The 11962-nt window shown below is 48.0% G+C and overlaps 1 pseudogene; it reads right to left on the bottom strand.

The window, feature by feature from the left end:
- Window positions 1-2114: 2114 nt before the first annotated feature.
- On the bottom strand, window positions 2115-4622 carry LOC123409018 (annotated as a pseudogene).
- Window positions 4623-11962: the final 7340 nt, after the last annotated feature.

An 11962-nucleotide genomic window follows, 5' to 3' on the forward strand; every position in this document is an offset into this window, starting at 1 on the left:
CATGGCAGGCCACTTCTACATCCTTCCTCTCAATCCTACCCCTGCCTTGCACCCTAAAATTATAGAGACTCTCCAGACCAGCTAGGTGCTAAATGGAAAAGTTGCCGCGTCCAGAGTGCGAAAGGGATCACCATGCCGGCCATAGGGCTCTCTAGAGCGTGCTACAGTGCACACTCGCATAATAGATATCCCCACCCCGAAGCCTCGAAGACCTCGTGCTCCCCCCACTTACCGACAACATTTCCTTGGCATCCGCAACACACAAGGACACCAAACTATTGGAAATATGCCCTATAGGCAATAATAAATTGGTTATTATTATATTTCCTTGTTCATGATAATCGTTTGTTATCCATGCTAGAATTGTAATGATCGGAAACACAAATACATGTGTCGATACATAAACAACACACTGTCCCTAGTGAGCCTCTAAAGGACTAGCTCTATAACCAAAGATGATCAAGGTTTCCTAACCATAGACATGAGATGTCGTTTGATAATGGTATCACATCATTAGGAGAATGATGTGATGGACAAGACCCGAACTATGAACGTAGCATATGATCGTGTCAGTCTTATTGCTACTATTTTCTGCATGTCAAAGTATTGTTCCTATGACCATGAGATCATGGAACTCCCGGACACTTTAGGAATACCTTGTGTGTATCAAATGTCATGACGTAACTCGGTGACTATAAAAGTGCTCTCCAGGTATCACCGAAGCTGTCTGTTGGGTTGGTGTTAATCAAGACTAGGATTTGTCAATCCATGTGATGGAGAGGTATCTTAGGGTCCCACTTGGTAATACAACATGACAACAAGCCTTGCAAGCAATGTGACTAAGGAGTTAGTCACAGGATCTTGTATTATGGAACGAGTAAAGAGAGTTGCCGGTAACGAGATCGAACTAGGTATGGAGATACCAGCGATCAAATCTCGGGCAAGTCACATACCGAAGGACAAAGGGACCAGCATACAGGATTAACCGAATCCTTGACATAGAGGTTCAACCGATAAAGATCTTCATAGAATATGTTGGAGCCAACACTACTACGAAAAGGCTTGCTAATGGCGTACCTATTTTTGCTACTAATGGCGCACTATAGGTGCGCCACTAGCATCACGCCATTAGATTTTTTTACTAATGGCGCACCACACGTGCGCCATTAGTATCAGGTATACTAATGGCGCACCAGGTAGTGCGCCATTAGTATTGCTCACGGTGCGCCATTAGTATCTGGTATACTAATGGCGCACCAAGTAGTGCGCCATTAGTATAGATCTTGGTGAGCCATTAGTATAGATCCCGGTGCGCCATTAGTATAGATCCTAGTGCGCCATTAGTATAGATCCTGGTGCGCCATTAGTATAGCTTATGGTGCGCCATTAGTATGCCTCCCAGGGCCATATTTACCCATATGCTCTGGCTTACTAATGGCGCACTAGTGTGCTGAGTGATGCGCCACTAGTGTGCTGAGTGATGCGCCACTAGTATGAATATTAGGTATTTCTTTTATTTTTTCTGATATTTGCACAGATTACAAAATATATTATTGCACAGAATATAGATAGCACAACATATAAACAACAGATTTATCGAATACAATAGAAGATTAGTCTCCGAATACAATTCATCATATTAGTCTCCGAATTTAAAATACCGAACTAAGTTAGAACATTACAAGTCTCGAGACCGCGAGTAGCGAGTTTGTCTTCACATTACAAGTCGATATCGACCATCTAAACTACCATCACATGGTAGAGAGCTGCGGTCATCACGATGAGCATAATCGCAATGAAACTGGTCTTCATCCGGTTCCTCCAACGCTCCCTCCTCTCTCCCGCTAGATAGCGCGCGTATCTAACTTCCGCCTCCGCCCTTGAGGTGTACCCTTTGTAACTGTTACCGCTGAATCGGTGAACCTGTCTCCGACACTCCTCCCAGTCGTCGTAGACTCCGGGAACCTTACCTTTGTACACGACATACGACGGCATCTCTATGCACTAGCCAAACCAAACGTTAGTAGCAATTCACAAAGACATACAAGTTCATTAAAGTTTAATATTACAACTATAACAGCACAATTCATGGTCCTCCTAATAAATAGCATAGATTATATATAAGTTGAACGACTGTCCAAACCAAAGAGACATACCAGTTCATTAAAGTTTAATATTGCAACATGAATTAGTAGCGATTCACGGGAACGTGGATAAAGCCGCCATCTTTCGTGATGGTCATGAAATTGCGGTCGTTGTCAGCCTCCATTTGTAGCATTGTATCAATCTCACTATAGGACAGCGGAGATCTGAGGTAGAACTGCCCCGAGGTACGAAGGACATCTTGATGGATGATTTCCACAAACTCCTACTGGATGCGAAAGAATTCTTGTCTGATGTCCGCATCCTGGATTGCCGACAAGCGTGCGGCCCAATCTTTGAGATTATTTGGTAGCCGAAGGTGATTACTGTCCCGTATGATCGCCCGCATGTGATGGAGGGCGTAGTAGGCATCCTTCTGACTGCCAGGCGGCTGCTTGATGCAGGCGAACGTCGTATTGTGGGTGAACACGTGCTTGCCGTGCCTGGGACTTGTTCTGCTGAAGGTGCCTCCAGATATGGCGTAGCCGGGAAGAGCTTCATCAAGAACTTTCTTGATATTTGTGTAGTCTTTTTTTGACTGACGGTCCGAGTCGAAATAGGTGGCCGTGGAATATTTCACGCTTAAGAGGATGAGTGTGCAACGTGTGTCACTGAACAAAACACGGAATGTTAGAAAAAAAGGACGATCAAAATCTAAGGAATCATATGTTACGTGGCGGTGAGGGTATAACTTACCAGGGAAAGTAAGGCACGAGGAAGTTATCCTTTTCTGAGTTTGCCAGAATGACGCCTTCAAGGTATGAACTCGCGACTTGCCGGTCCCCAGCGCTGCCCAAGATCTTGGCACGCATATAGAAGGGGTCGACTATCACTAGGTCTGGGGTCTTGTCTCTAATGATCCGCATCTCCATACTCAGCGAAAATAGCCGAACGAAGCTGTAGTGCAGCGGATGAAGGTTAAACATAGCGAAGATGTCAGCAAATCGTAGGACGATCATACCCCCGATGGCGCTATCGACAAAGCCCTTGCCCTCTGGCACCTTGGCCACGAAAACCGGGTATGCCACATTATTCTCGGAGAGACGCCGCTTCTCCAAACAAAGAACACTGTCATCCAGATTCCGCATAGCACCGGTTGCAGCATTGAGCAGATTAGTCGGTAGCATCGGCCTACCCGCCACATGCACCCTCCTAGAGATATCCTTAGGTGAAGGTGGCCCGTCCAGAGCATGGATCGTACTCAGTGCCGGCTGGCTCGCACCCTTGTTAGTCTTTCTTTTCCTTTCCTTCTTCTGCTGATGTAATGGGATCGACTTCATCTGCTCAGGGACCACCTTCTTGAGTGTGTTGGGGCTGATATATTTCGCACCTCGTCTATCCGAGGCTCGGTGAAGGCGGCAACTGGAGGCGTCTCCTCAAAACTAAACGCCAGACAACACCTGTTGCAATTGGGTTTCTCCGCGGTACCAGCTAGATCGCGGTCGTCTTTTGCGGGGTTGGGTTCTTGAGAAGGAGGCCCCAAGAATTCCTCACCGTACCCATGTTCGGCAAAGTACTTATCGACCTTGGTAAATGTACCATCGTCGTCATCGTCGTCGTCCGGAACCTGTGCCATATGCATGTCCGGATCCTGTGCCATATGCATTTACGGTAGCGTTGCGGCGGTCTTGCCATGGCTTGGCGCCGACACGACTGGCGGTGTTGTCTGTGGGGTGGTGTCGCCCGCCCCCAAACGAGTCTGGCTCTTCGGCCAAAGCAAGGGCTAGCTTAAGCAGGCGCTGAGGGTCATCACATCATCTTTGTCGGCCCCAGCGGGGTGGAACGGAGGTAACAAGTCGTCGCAGCCTGGCAGCACCCGAACCAGTTGAACCCTATACGTGGTGGGTGGCATCGGTTTACCGTGGAAAATGGGGTTGCCCGGTTGAACGATTATGCCCTTGGCGACATCGATCAACTCGCCGCCCATGAAGTGCAGGAGAGTGCATGGAACGACGGCGCCGGCGCCCTACGAAAACATGTAGGGCGTCAGGGGATGCCAGTGAAAGGCAAGGAGATGAAGTCATCGGCTGAGAGAGGCTTAGTTACCGTGATGGCGTCGAGCTCGGCTAATGTCGAGGCACCGCCAACGACGGGCGTGCAAGTGACGGAGGGGCCGCTTGCTGCCGAGGTGCCGGCCGGCGCCGGAGACACCAATGGCGTTGCCTGCGCGTTGTGCGAGTTGCTGGTCGTGAGACACCCTGTTGGCCGCCCGCAATCCACGCCTGCAGCCCCCCAATCAAGGTAGGCACAATGGCGGTGATCACCCCTCCCACTTGGTGTTGCACTAGCTCTTGGACCATCTCCGTAATCCGCGCCACTTTTGCCTTGAGTTCTTCAACCTCGCGCGACTTGCTTTCCAAGTTGGTATTTCTCTCCTTTCGCCCACCAGCGTTATAGTATGACGACCATTTCGTGGACAAGCCTTTGCCGGCCACACGACCAGCTGACGACATCTTACTAGACTTATCCTTGTTTTTCATTATGTTAAACGCCCTATTTAAATTGGTGTCGCAATGGGAGCTCTGAGACGACCCCACGCTACTGCTTTCAGTGTCCTGCGGAAGGAATGAACCATTTAGAAATTTGGCTTCATTAATTAGAATGCAACTATATGGAGCTAATTACGTGGGGTGTATTCCTTACCAGAACACGCTCAAGCGCCCTAGTCTTTGCATCCGTGGTAAGCCCCTTTGTTACTGGGTCCACCTTGTACCGGGCCCTGACATAGTTCCTGGTCTGCTTGTCACCGTATTTCTCGAAGTGGGGTGGTAGGCCTTGCTCGACACGCTCCGCGTCCTCCTTGTACCATATAGGTTCCGCCACTCTGTAACCGCCGGGACCGAGTTGGTGGACCCCTAAGTTCAACTCCCGCATTTCTTTCCCCCACTGACTTGATTCCGCGGTTGCCTTGCTCTCGCACTTGATCTTGAACTCCTTGTAGTCATCTTCGCTGATCGAAGGATTTTTCGCCTTGATCTTCTCATAACTATCACCTTTGTCAATCATTCTCTTCACCACGCTTCTCCAAGTAGACAGGGCCTTGCTCATCTTCGTGAGGGCAGCACTGTTCACTTTATTCTTTGAGAGGCGTGTGTTTGCGACGTCACCGGGGAACTTGTATCATTCGTGCAGCTTCGTGAAGAGGAGGTTGCGCAAATTCCCTCGGTCCTTATGCCTTAGGTTCTCGGTGTTGATCGAGATAGTGCTCCGGAGAATGCACCCGAGCTGAACCTCGTACCCCTTGACTATTTCTTTGGGCGCCGTTGGATACCCGTCGGAGTTCTCTTCAGTAAATTCCTCCTTTACGGTGCTGAGCACGTTCAGGCACCGGTCCTTCCGTTGCCTCTTCGATTGGCTGCCATCTGTGCGTGCGCTGCCATCATCAGTGGTGGCTTCCTCGGCGGCACCATCAGTGGTGTCATCCCCGACGCCACTAGGGGTTGTGTACTCGGGATCGGTGTCTTCCACGGCGTCCTCATAGCGGTGAGATTCTTCCTCCATCTCCTGGGACAGCTCCCAGACTGGCTTGCCCGAACCGCCGGCCTCATCGTTGTGGGCCATGTTTCGCCCTAAATAGGAAAAAAGTTTGGTCAAAAAGTTGGTTATTGTCAAGGAACAAGATCATGGTCTCATCATTTAGGGTTTTTCGACACCGAGGCATCCTAAAAGCTGAGATTTTATCATTTAGGGTTTGTCGACGCCAAGGCACCCTAAAAGTCTAAGCTTTCATCATTTAGGTTTTTATCGACACCGAGGCACCCTAAAAGCCAAGGTTTTATAATTTAGGGTTTGTCGATGCTGAGACACCCTAAATGCTAAGTTAAGTTTTCATAATTTAGGGTTTATCGATGCCGAGGCACCCTAGATTGAGTGATATATATGGGTATCTTCTAATAATATACCCTATCAAGAAAAGGGAAGGAGAATTCTAAGTTGGGCCTAATCACTTGGCTCTATTGCCACCTATGTTTTAATGCAGCAAGAATAAAGGGGCAGTTGATCCTACTTAATTAAGTACTAAGATACCCCGGCCCATGCATTAGTCGCAAGTACCCCATATGTCCTATTTTTAACAAAGTCATGCTAAAATTCACGGAAAATTTCAGCATGACCTTTGCTGAAAATAGGACATATGGAGTACCCGAATTTTCCGGAATGGAAGTTAATCGACATTCCGACAAACTCAAGGGCCTCTCGGGGTACCTGCAAAATCATCACGACACGATGGTCGGAAACAAAATCCAGCAACTAGCACCACAATGTGCCTCTACTTTCATATGGATGAAAAGGACACAAACCATATGGTCCTCTGCTTTCATATGGACAAAAATAGGTCACCCAACAAAAAATCATCAATAGTTTAGCAAGTTTGTACCCTCAAGAATGAACATATAGCAATATCTGTTGTCCCCCCATAACATACGGAAATCAAAATCAGCTCAACTTAGATGACTAGCTAACTCATTTTTCAGATAGCAATATCTGTTGTCCCCCCATAGTAGCTGAAGAACTAGCGGCTGCTGCTCCTCTGCCCGTGCTGCTGATGCTCCTCTTCCGCTGATCCAAGTACTGTACCTGAAAATTAATGAAGTTGATTTAGTGTTAAAATTAGGCATACGTTAAGTATGACAACGCATGTAAAATTGATAAGTACTAGGATAGACTAAGTTAAGAGTTACGGATTACAATGTAGACATTTTTGCAAGCTTACGAAGTAAACTAAACATTACTTACGAAGTAAACTAAACTTTGAATGGAAGGGAGGATCCCACCTTGAAAGTATCTATCATAAGCATGTCTTAGATTTTTTCATAAAGAATAACCCACCGTTATCAAGCCATTAGACATTAACAGCAACAACAAAAATACGAAACTGGACATGAGTCGAGTGTCCACGACAAGCATTCAATATTTCAGCTTAACCTTCAAGCATATGCTCACATAGACAACCATTAGAAAATCGTGTCAGTCTTTCAGAGACTGCAAAATGATCTATGGCCAGTCTAATACTTAACTGTCCAGTAGTTTAAAAGAGCGATATGAAGATAAAACAAACTGGGGGTGATACTTTATGTAACACTTTGTAGAGTATTACTTATGTTTTGGTTACCATAAAAATCCAATAGAGCTCATCCGCGTCGAGAACATTAGCTAATCCTGGGGAAGAAAATAACAACAACATTTTTTACAGACGGAGGAAGTAATTAACTATTGGTTGCAGGAGTGGCAGTAACTACCGATAGTAGAGATCAGTGTGGAAAAAAGGGTGGAGGGGGGGAGAAAGCAAGGGGAGGGAGACAAATAAAACAAGGGTACGACATCAGCAGCACAAGCAAATAATAACTTAACCACAGCACAACAACGACGCAGATACATACAGTAGACATATGAGAGCACATCAAGTTTTGAAGCACTCCATTAGGAAAAAGAAGTTTTGAGGCACTAGTTTTCTTCCATAAATTAGAAATCCTCCACCATTCTGAACCTGTGAGGAAACTCAAATTGAGTTTTCTGATCTGAATCTGTTTGCTAAACCACCCTGTGCTCCAAGGGGAGGAAGCTACGGGAGCTCACGCAGGCGGGGCGCACACCATGGACCCAGAGAGAACCCGTGGGCCCACATTGGTGTGGCTCCCTCTAACGTAAAAGAAAATCACAGGTACACAAATCCGTCTAATTCAGTTAGTAGAAAAAATATAACCTTGCAGCATCACCTGCCACTTTGTTTGGACTATTTAATTACAGACTTAGCAGGACTGCAAGTAAAGCAAGAAACCCTGATAAACAAAAACTGCTTCAAAACCTAACTAACAGGACCAACGGGGGTGAGGGGGGAGCAAATGTTGTGCAATAACACAATTTGGATGCTGTGCGTTAACTTCTGCCGCCGATTTCTTAGAGGTGATTGATTATTTTTCCCTGTTGGTTCCCCAAAATCGGTGTCTTTCCTTCTCGAAATAGGCCGGTTCATCCTAAACGGAATCAAATCACAAGGCGCAGACTCAATTCAAGAAATCACAAGCAGATAAACCTAACGACCCGGGAGCGGCATTGTGACATCAGAGATTTCAACCCTAGCTAACTTCACCCCAGTTCGTAGTACAAAAGCTGCAGGCAAACCGATACTACCGACCAAAACAGGTAGAGAAAGAGAAGAAAAAACCTTGAGCTCCAGGCATTCATGGCCTCCCCAGCAACTCAAGAAACACTAGAGTTCCGTGGGGAGGGGGAGGGGGGAGACGAGGGTACCTGCGCGGAGCGGGAAGCCGCCTCCGGGGGGACGAAGGAAGGGAGCCTGGCCAGCATGGATGCCGAGGCCGACAGCGAGCAATCTCTCCGACGGTGGGTCGGTCGAAGCGAAGAGTGGTCGACCTGCCTGCCTGCCTTGGACTGCAGAGGCGGCGGCGGCGGCGGAGGCAGAGGGGAGCAAACCCTAGCGCCTCTCTCCAGATCTCCTCGATCCTTCCGTAGTATCTGTCCTTGTCGTTACCGGTGTAGGATTCCATCGTTACCCCGGATTTCTGATAACCATCGCTCTTCATGTCCTTTCCCTCGATGTAGAATGTGTAGCCGTTGGTATCGTACGCCTCATACGTCATCAGGTTGTGCTCGGCGCCCTGTGACAAGGCGAATATGAGTTGTTCTTCCATGGAAGAATCCTCATGTAAAGGGTACAACGGAAGCTTCTGCTTGAACCAACGCGTGAAACATGAGTTGTGCTCTTTGATTATATCTCCGTCTGTCCTCTGTTGGCCTCGGTCATTGTATGTCCTTTCAATAAAGGTTTTGTGCTCTACGACCCAAGGATCGACCACGTCTATGTGTTGTAGCGCGACTAGGTTTGCTCTTTCAAAGTCGGCGAGTTGACCCTCGAAGTCGACATGCATTTCGCGGCGACCCTCATGGTGACCCCATCCTGTGAGCCTGTCGAGGTGCCTGTTGACAGGCAGACCAACGGGATTCCCGATGCCTAGATAATTCGTGTAGTAGGAGATGCACTCTTCGGTCAGAAAGCCCCTGGCTATGCTTCCCTCTGGACGTGACATGTTGCGAACGTATCCTTTGATGACACCATTCATCCTTTCGAACGGCATCATGCTGCGCAGGAACGTCGGCCTGAATTGGATGATATCCTCCACGATAGGGACCAGCAGATGCACCATAACGTCGAAGAATGCAGGCGGGAAGTACATCTCAAGCTCGCATAGTATCACCACGATCTCTTCCTGTAGCCTTCTGAGTTGCCTCACGCCAACCGACTTCCGAGAGATGACGTCGAAAAAGTTGCATAGGCCAAATAGCGTTTCACGCAACTGGAAGTATCTGTGTCATCAGCACGTGACAGTCGTGAGACTTCATCCCGCTAAACTTCTGCTTTGCTGAGTCTAGGTATCTGCTTATCTTCCCCGCGTAACTGTAAGGAAGTTTTACTCCTACGAGGCAGGTGAAAAACTGATCGATCTCCTCCTGACTTAGAGTGAAGCACGCGGGAGGGAAGTCGTTTCTGGTCTTCTTGGACTTTTTTCCTTTGCGACGACTTTCCGTGTCCTGCTTCGCCTCATCATCATTATTAGCGTGAAGCTCCTCCGTGATGCCCATTGATTTCAAGTCCGCCCTTGCTTTCGGTCCATCTTTGGTCCTCTCTGGCATGTTGAGCAGAGTACCAAGCAGACTCTCGCACACGTTCTTCGTGATATGCATGACATCAAGGCTGTGAGGAACACGGAGGATCTTCCAGTACGGCAAGTCCCAGAAAACAGACCTCGTTTTCCATACCTTCAGCAGTGGCTCTGGCGCCTTTCGCTTCTTTCCCGGCCCTGTCGCCTTTCCCGGCGGTGGGCACTCTTTCCAATTTTTCAACAGCTCGTATATTTCCTTGCCGCTCCTCATAAGGGGGCGTCTTCGGGGTTCGGTTTCACCATCGAACAGATCCTTGCGTTTTCTCCATGAGTCATCGTCGCGAGGCCACCTTCGATGTCCCATGAACACGGTTTTTGAAGACCCGGGATCTCTATCTAGCTGGCGATACATTGTGTCATCCATGTACCTGATGCATCCAGAAAATCCGTGGACCACCTGCCCCGCGACATATCCGTAACTGAGATAGTCGTGCACCGTCGTGAGCAGTGCATCTCTCATATGGAAATATTCTTTCTCTGCCGCGTCCCACGTATTGGCTGGCGTTTTCCACAGCGTGTCTATCTCCTCTTTCAACAGCCCCAAATATAGATTGATGTCGTTCCCTGGTTGTTTCGGCCCTTCCATTAGCATACTCATGTGAATGTACTTCCTCTTCATGCACAACCAGGGGGGAAGGTTGTACATCCACACAAACACACGCCAGGTGCTATGTGTGCTTCTCTGGCTGCCAAACGGATTGACTCCATCGGTGCTCGCGCCCAGCATGATGTTCCTTGGACCATCCCCAAATTCTGGGTATTCGTAGTTCAACGCTTGCCACTGGCTCACATCCTTAGGGTGACTCAGCATCTTGTCTTTTTTATTTATCTCCGGATCATTTCCGTCATCTTCTCGCTTTTTCTCCTCCCTATCCGCGTGCCAACGCAGGAGCTTTGCTACCTTAGGGTCCGCGAAATACTGTTGCAGACGAGGAGTGATCGGAAAGTACCACACCACTTTTCGAGGATCTTTCTTCCTCTTCTTATATCGACTGACGCCGCGCACCGGACATATGGTAGACTCCGCGTGCTCGTCCCGATAAATGATGCAATTGTTCATGCACACATGGTATTTCACGTGCAGTAAATCCAGAGGACACACGATTTTCTTCGCCTCCTCGAAACTGGTCGGGCACTTGTTCACCTTGGGAAGACGTTCGTGCCAGAATGACATGTTCTCGTCGAAGCATGCGTCGGTCATTTTGTGTTTTACCTTCATCTCCAGAGCCATGAGCATTACTTTCAGGCGGGTATCCTCGGGCCTGGATCCTTCATACAATGGAGTAACCGCGTCTATCTCCAGTTGATCCAGCTTGGCTTTCTCTCGGGCGGCAGCTCTTGCGTTATCCGTCTGCTTGTGAAGCAGCTCTTGAATATGAGGGTCCTGCACCCAGGCCATCGATGGTCCATCGTCGTCTACTCCGACATCTTCATCTTCTTGATCATGCCCATCGTCTGCTCCGGTATCTTCATCATCATCATGTCCGGCATCTTCTACATGATGACTGTCTCTTGGAGATTCTTTTTCTTCTCGCCCGCCCTCGCCGCGGTTGTCTTGCTCTTGCCCTTCCTCATTTCTTTCCCGGCCCCCATGGACGACTTCATAATCATCTTCATCACCTTGCCACAGAGAGCCATCCATGAAACAACGCAACAGTAGGTGGTCCCACACCTTTACAGAATCCGGGTCCATAAGGCTCTTTAGCTTGCATCTTCGACACGGACATCTTATCTCTGCCTCGTTCTTTTTAAGCATCTTGGCCTTCGCGGAGCTCAAAAACCTATTCACGATGCCTTCGGTCATCGTGCGGACCATGGTCACCTACGTATTAGAGCAAAACGATATTTTAGAACCAAAAAAAAATTGGCATGACTTTGCCTAAAAATAGGACAAAAAAGAATGCATAGTGCCAAATTCTCGCCGAAACGGAAATGAATCAACATTCCGGGAAAATATTGGCAACTATCGCATTTCAAATACCGATACCTGCAAACACAAACATATATGCAACACCACAAACATATGCAACACAACAAACATACGTAGATCTAGCTAGGCCATAAAAAGTGCATGTGCACGTTGTTGGAGGGAGAAAAAAAGTAGATTTACAACATAAAAGCTTTCCCCTTACTTACCTATC

The sequence above is a fragment of the Hordeum vulgare genome, chromosome 7H (genome assembly GCF_904849725.1).
Source record: "Hordeum vulgare subsp. vulgare chromosome 7H, MorexV3_pseudomolecules_assembly, whole genome shotgun sequence".
NCBI lineage: Eukaryota > Viridiplantae > Streptophyta > Magnoliopsida > Poales > Poaceae > Hordeum > Hordeum vulgare.